The sequence below is a fragment of the Gossypium hirsutum genome, chromosome A12 (assembly GCF_007990345.1).
Source record: "Gossypium hirsutum isolate 1008001.06 chromosome A12, Gossypium_hirsutum_v2.1, whole genome shotgun sequence".
Taxonomy (NCBI): Eukaryota; Viridiplantae; Streptophyta; class Magnoliopsida; order Malvales; family Malvaceae; genus Gossypium; species Gossypium hirsutum.
This window is the reverse complement of record NC_053435.1, coordinates 5,689,113-5,700,526: the sequence shown is the minus strand read 5'-3', so window position 1 is coordinate 5,700,526 and position 11,414 is coordinate 5,689,113. Positions and strand designations below refer to the sequence as shown.

The 11,414-nt window shown below is 34.1% G+C and overlaps 1 long non-coding RNA gene across 2 annotated transcripts; it reads left to right on the top strand.

The window, feature by feature from the left end:
- Positions 1 to 6,996: 6,996 nt before the first annotated feature.
- LOC107886657 (uncharacterized) lies at positions 6,997 to 11,068 on the top strand. 2 transcript variants are annotated; one of them, XR_001680833.2, is made up of 7 exons: positions 7,020 to 7,278; positions 7,693 to 7,909; positions 8,598 to 9,408; positions 9,885 to 9,953; positions 10,080 to 10,150; positions 10,259 to 10,321; positions 10,808 to 11,068. It is a non-coding gene; the product is annotated as an uncharacterized lncRNA (long non-coding RNA). The 2 variants fall into 2 exon arrangements; XR_005906048.1 differs by having other exon boundaries at positions 6,997 to 7,278; positions 7,693 to 9,408.
- The last annotated feature ends 346 nt before the right edge of the window (positions 11,069 to 11,414 follow it).

Sequence of the window (11,414 nt, the reverse complement as noted above, 5' to 3'; positions counted from 1 at the left end):
CCATGTTTTGAAGTGTGATCCTTTTTGGTGTCATATCATTTACATGGTTGTACTGTTGCATGAAGGCCTGCGCCAGATCTCTCCATGAACTGATTCTTGCGCGGCTCAACTGATTGTACCATCTAGCCGCTGCTCCTACTAAGCTGTCTTGAAAACAATGGATCAATAATTGATCATTGTTCACATGCCCAGTCATTTTCCTACAAAACATTGTTATGTGTACCTCTGGGCAAGTAGTCCCGTTGTACTTTTCAAACTCTAGCATCTTAAATTTATGAGGAAACACCAAATCTGGGACCAAACTTAAGTCTTTGGCATCAATCCCATGATGATTGCCAGCGCCTTCCAAAACCTTAAACTTCTCCTCCAACCACTTGCAACGATCCTCCAATTGTTTCGCGGATTCGGTTGCCATTCTTTCCTTCTCCATCAGATCTAGATCAGGAGTGATAGGGTTGATCAGGCTATTACCCAAATTATTTCCCAACCCAGATGGGAAATTCACGGGGATCCCAGCATCAACCAGCCAGTGTTGAGACCTCACAGTGACAGATGGCCTTCTAGGAGGTGCCTCGGTTTGCAGTGATACATGAGGCGGAGTAAAGCCTGGAGGAGGACCTTCATTCTCCTCTTCAGTGATTGCCATGGGAGCTTTTCCTTTATCAGTGGCCCTCAACAGCTGAGCCATTTCAGCCATCATATTCCTCTGAGCCTTTAGCATTTGTTCACTCATTTCATTCTGCATTTTGGCCAACTGCTCTTGCAATTGGTTTTGCATATCCTTTTGTAATTGCTTGAACCTTTGATCCATACTCTTAGTTTTAGTGCGAGTGCCGTAGGGATGTATGATTTCCAGATTTTCTTTTCTACCTTCGGAAGTAAACTTTAACTAATTAGGGTCTTTCTATAACTTCGAATGTAAACGATGCGATGAAATGCTATGAGATGCAAATGCATGAATGCAAAAGGATATCAATTCTGGTTCAACTTCATTTAGAAAACTTTATTTAGAAAAAGAATATCTTTACATATAAGAGGATTACAAATACGCTTTCACATTAATGCCTAAAGTTTTAACTCTATCTAATAAAAGGGCTAACTCTCGGCCTATATTCGACGACGATGAATACATCAGACTCAATACATCAGCTCGTATTGCCAAGTCTTGCACATATTCAGCAACCTCTCGAATTTGGGCTACGGCTTCCCCAATGACGTGATCTCTTTCTCTGACCTGTCCTCTAGACTGATGAAGCTCTCCCTTCAGATAATCTTCTCGCGCCTCGAGCTGCTCAACCCGAAGTTCACCATCATGCAATGCCATTTCCAAATCCTCAACCTTACTTTTTAGCTCCTTTAACTCGACCGTAGAGTCATGGTTTTGATGCCAACGAAGGGATCTTCCAAGCTCAGTTACCTTGGTCTTCAACCCTTTATTCTCTTCCTCTAACGCCAAATTCTGCGACCGCATTTCTTGGAATTTCCTCTCCCAATACTTGGCTCTAGCCTTTTCCTCTTAGACCTCTTTCTGTAACTGATCTAAAGATCCTCCTACTCTCACTCTCCTCAAGGATACTTGTGTCTTTTCGTAATGCTCCTTTAGATCGTCTCGATCTTCCTCAATCTTCCTCTTTTCTTTCCTCTTTTTCTCGACCTCCATCTTTTGAACGTCGACGTCCAAGCTCAAGTACATCTTTTCTTCTTCGAGCTTTGCTACCCTCTTCTCGAACTCCAAGTTCTTTCTCTCAAACTCTTGCTTCATAATTTCTAACTCTGAGGGCATCACTTGTAAATATACCTCTATCGGTCTAGCTCCTTCCACGCTTAGCTTTGGGATGTTATCATTAACCCTTCTGCATTTCCATTCGACGTATTCCGATGTCGTAGCAGGGCTAATAGCTACTCCTTTCAACCGAAAAGTCTTATTCCAAGCACTAGAAACCTCGCTAACCTTCCTCTTGTAATCGGTTCCTTAATATACAAACTCACTTTGAGCTAACCCCTAAGTCGCTGGTACGAACTGTCTCAATCCATGCTGCCTCAGCACGAGCAAATGGGCATAACCAATGGCACCCCAAATTCCCAACAGAGGGACCCAATCAAAACTGCTGCATCGGTAAAGAAACTCACCAGGAATCATCCACAAAGCCCTCCACTCAACATCTTTCGACTGAAGGTTCTAAAGTAGCGCTATCCAATTCTCTTCTGGAACATCAACTCTCCTAGTTGAAGCTACTATGTCCTTCAACGGTGAATAATCCTCGAAGAAGACCCGAAAAACCACCCTATCTATCAATCGCAAATAACTGTAGAACCAAGCTAAAAGTAACTGAGCACAACCAACAAACCTGCCTGCACCAGCCCTCTTACATGCGCCTAAGGACCTGAACGTCTCTGCCAAAATCGCAGGGATGGAAGTGACCCTTTTACTGAGTCGATGAAAAAGATCAATGGTTGCCTCATCTACATATCCCAAAGCCCTAGGAAAAACCATCAGTCCATACAAACTTAAAGCAAAAACATCTACCTTCTTCGTCTCATCAGGGTGTGTCAGAATCAGATCTTTCAAAGCGTCCCACGAAATGCACTTGCACTCACCCTTCTCTTTAATTCTAGCCGTGATCCACTGCTCGCTCATCCCCGTAATAGTCATCAATTTCTTCCAAAAGGTAGGGACACAAGCAGCTCGAGAATAGATCCTATCATTCTGAAACCTAGGACAACGAAGTAAGGCAGTGTACTCCTCCATAGTAGGTACCAAGTCTACTTCCCCAAAAGTGAAACAACTATACGCCGGGTTCCAAAACTGAGAAAGGGCTCGGAATAAGTGCTCGTCTACCTGAACATCGAGTAAGAAAGGTAAGTCTCTGTAATTATCATAGAATAACTGCTTGGTCTTTTTAGCCCACTGATCCCAAATTTCCTTAAGCTCTTGGAGATTATTCTATGTGACACCAATACGAGTGTAATCTGATAGCTCTGACACGTATCCCATAGCTATACTATCTCTCTTTTCTAGTTGAGTTTGCTCAGACCATCTATGGACATTGGCGTTGCCTTCCACTCTATCAAGAAGTCCATTCTCCATAATAAAACTCCCTAATTTAGAAACTGACCGTGAATCGATACCTTTTAAGTGCAAAATGACATGTACAAAACAAAAGAAAAGAAATAGTTAGTATCACATGATATCAATAAATCTCAACAATAATTTATAAGGGTAATATCTAAAGTTTTACTCTAACTAAGTTGGGCTCTTACGGTTTTTCTATATGAGGTTGGTTCTAAAGTTTGAGGTACTCGAACGAGCAGATTCCTCGATTCTCACCCATTATAGGCTCATTTGAATCGAGTTCAGTTTAGGGGAATACATTTCCGTATGGCTACATGGAGATGAAAATCTCACGAAACCATAAGTACGGATGTATCCCGAAAGTGATCCACTATCCTACACGGAGGCGAAAACCTCACGAAGGCGTAGTTTCTCACTCCCACTTAAGGGTGTGACCACAACGGTCATGCAAATGCAATGCGTATCAGAATATATAACATATGCAATAATGCAAACACATGTAATGCAAAGAGGATTGAATTTTAAAATTTTTCAAATTTCTGACATTAAGACAAAATGTAATCAATTATACGGCTTGACTCTCTTATTAGTCCCCAGCGGAGTCGCCAAGCTGTCGAAACCATTTTTAAATCGAGTTTTGGGAAAATGGGAATCGAGTCTAAGAAAAACGAAAATTGGAGTCGCCACCAATCTTTTTAGGTGTGATTGGATCACCTTTAAAACATTTTGTTTTAAAATCATTAGTTTTGGTCTACGAAATAGAAAAACGGGTTCGGGAGTCGGTTACGTACGAGGAAGGATTAGCACCCTCGTAACGCCCAAAATTGGTACCTAATTAATTATCAAATGTCTTTAAGGTCGGAATTTAAAAATTTTAAGATGCAATCCTCTTTTAAATATTTTGATTTTGAAAATTGGCATTCACTTTATCAAAATATTGATGCTAAGTTAGCATTTTGGGAAATCCTTATCTCAAAAATAACAAAACGCCATATCCAGTAAGTTAGGACACAACACCTTGCAAGTCCAAGACAGTTACTTGTATCTTGAAAACCTTTAAAAACTTAGAAGGGTGCTTGACTATTCGAACTCAACAAGAAACATTGCAACCCAATAAGTTAGGCCACTACTTTTCTCGAAGCTTCCAAACGCCAAGCATTGCCTTTTTATTTTTGAAAACTTTGAAGTCTCTTCTTTTTTAAAAACGATGCATGATGGAACATATTATCATTATGGAATAGAATATTGCAATAATAAGTGAATAAAACATGCTTTTAAACGATACAATGGCAATCATACAAAGATCATATACTATGTACATACAGGTAACATCATATATACAGAGATACACATAGCATATATTGAAAATAAGCAAAAACATACAAATATACAAAGTAATAATTAAGAAATGATGCATGATATACAATTTAATATATATAAAAAAAGTATCAATGTACATGCTCGTAAAATATAACATCAAATAATAATTAGAAAATGACATTTAATACATAAATGATATATACAATATAAAAATACATAAAAGAATTAGTATATACATAATATAAAATAAAGTGAGTAATTGTTAACAAAAATATACTTATAATACAAATAAAAGTATGGTAGTTAATAATAATTTTAAAATAGTATTTAATATACAATATATAATATAAAAAAATTATAAAAGAATAATAATTATATAAAACAAAAATATAATGATTTTAAAAAAAATAATGTATAAAATATCAAATATGTGAAAGAATTTATATGTATAATAAAATAATTGTATAATATATACAAATATAAGTTTAGAATAATATGAAATAAGTAATTAATGATGAAATATACGTATTACACAAATTACTATATTATAATATCTTCAAAATGTGTAATAATAGAATATAAGTAAAGTAATTATTAACATATAAATAAAAATAAGTATATAATATAAGTTAAAAATTTTAATAATAATAATATATAGATAAAAAAATATATATAGTGGTATGAAAAATGACATAATAATTTAAAATAATTATAATATATAATATGAAAGTATATATGTAAAAATAATATATAATATATATAAATAATACAATATAATAATATTATATAAATAATAATGTAAAATAATACTAATTTGTGAAAAATAATATATAGTAAATAATAATAATATAAATAATATATAATAATATAATTATAATATATAATACAAAGATATATAATCATTACGCGATATAAATATACTATAATAAATAATAAATAATGATATATGTTAATTAATATGATAATAGAAAGATATGAAGTAATAATATAATAAAATATAAGTAAATAATTATAAGATATATAATACGTATATTCATATTAAAATATAATAGTATATGTATAAAGTTTTAAAATCAATAGGTCATAAATAGATTAAAAGGGATAAAAAGGACTAAATTGAATCATGAATAAAAGTCAGTAGCTAATTTAATAAGAAAATAATTGTGATCAAACCTAATTGAAACGGCCATTAAAACCCTAGGGACTCATCGGGAAATTTTCCCTTGTCCCTAAATGGCGCCGTTTCAATCCAGGACTTAAAACAGTTACTGCAAGGACTAAATTAAAAATGAAACAAAATAACAGGGCTAGATCATAAATAAAATAAAACAAAATTGTAAACATAAAAAAGGTGGAGGGACTAATTGGGTAATTAACCCATTTTCTAAAAACGCTCGGCTCCTCCCCGGGTAATCAGGTCAACGCGCGGATCCTGGGCCTTGGAACGACGTCGTTTTATGCTTATTGAATTAAACTAAAACGACATCGTTTCATTTGGGCTATATATGCCAAATTCAGAGTTTTAAAATCATTTTTTACACTTGGTTTAGAAAAAAATGAAAGAAATCCTCTGAGATTTTTTCAGCCCTCTGAGCTCCGACCTAAGGCCTGTCTGCTCCGTTCATCGGACTTACATGCTCGGTCTCACGCGCCGTCGCCGACCCCGCCACACACAGAGGTTAGGATCTGAAAAGCTTCGCTTTCCTAGGTGAGTTTAGAAGGTACTTCTCCCTTCTCTGTTTTTAATATATTATGTGTAGGTTGTTTATAATAAAGTAAAAGAAAAGAAAATAAAGTAGAGTAAGAATAATAGATCACCTCCGTTTCTTGCGAAATATTTCTGATATATTATTGCAAAAATGTTTGGAGTACAATATCTTTGTGTTCTTTCTTTTTTTTCTGTGTCCTTTTCACAGATTTGAGAAAAGGCTTTATAGCCTTAATCTACTGCCTATTTTGGAAAGAAATCTTTCGATTTCTTTCCAAACCCTGTTCTAATCTCTTTCCCTTGATTTCTTTCCTTTTCTTGCAGGTGAATCGCGAGGATTTCGTTCAAGCACCCATGACTACGCGCTGATGGGGCTAGTGCTGGATTGTAGCGCATGACGATTTTGGCGTGATTCGCGCGCTGATGGTGGCGCAATGCATGGTGGCGAAGTTGAGGGGTCACGGCGCATTGATGAAGGCGACGATTGAGCCACTGGACCTGAAAAGTCGTGACCTTTGGAACCTCGAAGCATCTAAAATCCCCCTTTGCGGCGCCTAACTTCTCAGGGAGCCCTAGGGTTTCCAGATCCATTTACTGTTTTGGGCCTCTTGGGCCCCGTGTATCCTTGGGTCAAGGATATTAGATCATCCAATGTAAATGGGTCTGAGTATTTAAATCTGGGCTTGGGTGTAATGGGTTGTGGGGTTAAGTGTTTTATTTTTTGGTTTTGTACACGGACCTTTTTAATGGATTGTTAAATAAATATTTATTTATTTATTTTCTTTTGTTTTGTTTGAGCCCGGTCAAATTTGAGCTATTACAGACGTTTTTACTAAAAACGCCATAAAAAATTGAGCTAGATAAAACGTCACAAAAAACCATTATTTTTTATCCCGTTTTCAAAATCCCGCTCACAACCAAAAAATAATTTTTGGTTACCTGCTTCTCAATACACCTACACCAATCACACTTCTTTTTCCTTTTCATTTCACTGCATAGCTACTCTTTTTCTTTTTTGCACTAAATTCACTTTCCCACTCTTCGATTTAGAGCTTTCAATCAAAATTACGTAAATAAAAAGCCAAATTTCGTATCCCTAATTTAAAGAAAAATTTTAATTATTTGCTTAAAAAAAGGATAGCCTCTGCAATCGAATCTTGTTTGTGATTCATTGAAGGTATATTATTTCTATATACTCACATTCTTTGATTACAAGCTCTAGGGTTTTCTTTTTTTAAAAATTGTTCACTGTTTTTTTTTTAATTTTGTTTGGTTGAAATTTCAGTTTATTTTATGATATTAATCTTGGTTTAGTTTTTAGGGTTCTTCTACGATTTTTTTTCTAATTGTTGTGGTTCGATGAAGTATGATTGAGATGTAAAATCGTGGAGTTTAGAGGATTCGATTTTGAATTTCTTTGTTGTTAGTTTAGAGTGGCTTTTACTGTGTAAGATAGAGCATTTTTCGTTTGATGAAGCTGGGTTTTGTTGATTAGTTGAATAATGAAGCTTATCCCTAACATTACATTTTAGAAATGTTATTGTTATATTCTGGTGTTAATTGAAGTGTTTTCTGCCATACATGTTGCTAGATTATCCAATGAAGCTGCTCAGATGTCTCCTGAGGATGCCGATGTATGAATTGTCCTTGGTGTTCTGCATAATTTGTCGAGAGAATATGATGAGGCCATTGCATCTTTCAAAACTGCTTTGAAACTTAAACCTAATGATTATTCTCTTTGGAACAAGCTTGGTATAACACAAGCCAACAATGTGCAGAGTGCTGATGCAATATTAGCTTATCAACAGGTAGCCTCTTCATGATTCCCCCTTGAATAGTGGTGGCCTATCTGTATACCTCCTGATTTGTTAATTTCATAATTATTTTTTTTATAATTTCAAATTTATTTTCGCTTCTAAACAAAAAAGTGTGCCTAGGACTTGGCTTGTGCTTAATCAATTGAAAGGATGGCATAAAGAAATGCAAAACATGTGATAACCCAACATGTCAATCTTTTATGTGCCAAACTCATATGGGTTGCATCATCTTTTCCTCTATTTCTCTTCTTTCTTATCTTTCAATGGTGAGTGTTATACAGCTCTCTTATAGGGTTGAATTATTTATTTGCTCCATCTTTGTAACCTTAGGCTGGTAAAAAGATTCTCCAAATATCATGTTGCACCTAGTTGGACCTTAGAAGACAAACTAGCTCTTCTATTAAGCTCCATGTAATTAGTTATTTGATTCGTTGAAGCTATTGGTTAATTTAGATGATTTGATTATGCACTTCCTCAATTTACATATACCCTTGATTATCTCTTTCAAAAATGCCTTTTTTAATGCATTCAGATCTTGCATATGCAGTTTGATTTGTTTACCCTCTGTTACTGAGATTGTCCATTTAAAATTATTTGATGATAAACTTCCCTTTGCCTGTGTTGGCTATATTTTTAGCACTATTGAATTTAGTCTTTTGGTCTATGTCTGGATCTTTAGGCACTAGATTTGAAGCCAAACTATGTGCGTGCTTGGGCAAACATGGGTATCAGTTACGCCAACCATGTTTGTTAAATCCTGCAATGTTCTCTCATTGTCTTGGTATTCATGAAAAGGGAACTGCATTTCTTAGTTTATTATCTTCATTTCCTTTTGCATATTTCTGAGATGCTCAATCCTTCTAAATGAAAATTTACTAGCATACTCAGGGTCCACAAATTTACTATGTCACACTAAAAGGGGAAAAATAAATCTTCAGTAATTAGTTCTTTGGAAAATATGCTCTGCAAGAAATATTTGTTCTGTATGAACCATGGTTCTTGGATTGAGTTTTGAAGTGCTGCATGTTGAATGGGTTCAGGAAATCTATAAATGTTTTGTATATTTTATTTATGTCTCAACAACATGAAGTATGTAATTTTGTTAAACGGGGTATGGGATGGTTGATAGCGAAGGATAATGTTTGTTAGGTGAGGAAAACAAGAAAAGTTAACCGAGATTAGTGTTTTTGAAGACAAGGTGGTTTAATTACTGAACACATTAGCAAAAAGAATTCGTTCAAAATAACACTAATCTCGATGGAGAGATAAAAGCTTATTTGATTGGTTAGTAATAAATTTTTATGGTCTAAAATGAACTTGTAAATGTGAAAAGTTTCTTTTAATGATACCAATAGTCAAATGTTCAAATATTAAAAGTACTGCTACTTTTACATCTGGAACTACTGCTCTTGCGATGGAAACGTCTGTTGCTGGGAATGCATCACTTGAAAGCTGCTGTTTGGACTACCACTGTTGCTGCGATAAAAGATGTAAGTTGTTCAAATCCACTTGAACACTCATCATAGTTTACCCCTATCTATCCAGCCCATTATGTATCCAAGATTAATTTATTTTTGGTAAGGATACTCCCTTAGATACACCCTTTATCATGTACATATCTCACGAATCATCTCGTAAAAGTTGACATGAGATATTTATTCTAATATAAGGTCTAACTTAGTAAAACATAATTCATATAAAAATAATATTAAAATGATATAAAATAAAAAAATTTCCATTCTTTATTTCAAAATTTTCATGACTTTTTAGTTAATTTTATGCCATTCAAACTTTATATTCTTTCAAATATTTTGTGGTCTCAAATAGTTGAGATCATAAATTTGAATAAAAGAATAAAAAATAATTATATATAGAAATGTAATATATACATGAACAAATAGTAAATGAAAAAAAAGATAAAATAAATTTTGTCTAACTTCTCTTTCCCCTCTTTGTCTTTGCGTAGGTTATTGGCTCCCTATATATCTTTTGGCATATTTTAGAAATTTTCAAGCTTTGGATAAAAGGTCATAAGGTGATCGTTCTAGACATTCCGTTGTTCTAGCTATTCCAATTAAAGCTTTTGATTTACCCTTTTTTTCATTTCTTTATTTTTTATTTATGATTCGGTGATTTGATTTTTTTTTTTGAATTTTTGCAGTAATTGATGGATTGAAGGAGAAATTCGCTGAGGCGACGAGGCAAAACGATGTTAAAGCTATTGTTCTTACGGTGAGTCTCGAGTTTTTAATCGAATCATCATTTTATTGCATGTTGATTCTTCGAATTTAGCTCGCTGAATTTTGTTTTTTGTTTTTTTTTTTGAATTGGTTGACGAAGGCAAGGGAGGAAGGTTTTCCGGTGGTTTTGATATCAATGTTTTCACGAAAGTTCATGGAACTGGTATGAGTTTATTAGTTAGGCAATTTAATTTGAGTGTGAATTTAGTGATTATCGAGTTAATTACTTAAATTTAGTGAGGAGTGGAAATTTAGAATCTCTGATTGTGTATTTGATTGGTGGTTAAACAGGTGATGTGTCGGTCATGCCTGATGTATCTGTTGATCTTGTCACTAATGCTGTAGAAGGCTCCTGATTCCTTTTCTTATGTTGATTTTCTTTTTAAAACTTTTGGCATTGCGTTAAACATATTTCTACTATAGGTGTTTCTAGCTCACGGACTACAGCTTGAGAAAATAAACAAAGCTTTAATATTTGATTGTAAATTGTGTTGAATTATATTGTAAAACCACCGGAAAATGTTTGTGTCCTCTTAATATCAAACTCTAGAGTCTAGAATCCAGGCACCTCGGTGTGGATAATAGATTGTAACTAGATTTATCTGCCAAAGTGACGATGAATCTGATCATTTGGTTTTGCTTCCTTTAGATATTGAAGGTGCAGCAGAGGATCAATCTCTTCAAGCTGGAAAAGCCAAGGCTTAGCACTTCTTCAAGTGAAGCGTTATTTAATGTTGCATTCCATGGTCATTCATCTTAGTCAGAACTTGAATTGTGTTATGGAAATAGGGTTTTGTAGCTACGTTGTGTACCAGCTTCTTTAACCATGATGGTTAATTATTACGAGTTTTGTAGCTTCTTTTATAATTGGCCGAGTTAATTATATAAATCAGATGAGCTGTGAGCCTGAGGTAGATTGCCTATTTATTTAAACATAATATTTAAATTCTAAATTTAAATTCATTAGTTTTTATATTTAGTTTTAAAGTTAAAATTTTAATAGAAAATTTAATTTAATTAATATTTTTTATTTATCCTTCAAAGTATAAAGTTTAAAGTTCAAATTTAAAAAATAAAATAAAATATAATATTTATCATAGAAAATAAATATTATTTAATTAAAATATATTTTTTAAAAGGTTATATTCTTTAGCGGCGTTTGCAGGGAAAGCGTCACTAAAGGTCATGGTCTTTAACGGTGTTTGCAGGAAAAGCGCCGTTAAAGGTCATGGTCTTTAGTGGTGCTTGTGGAAAAA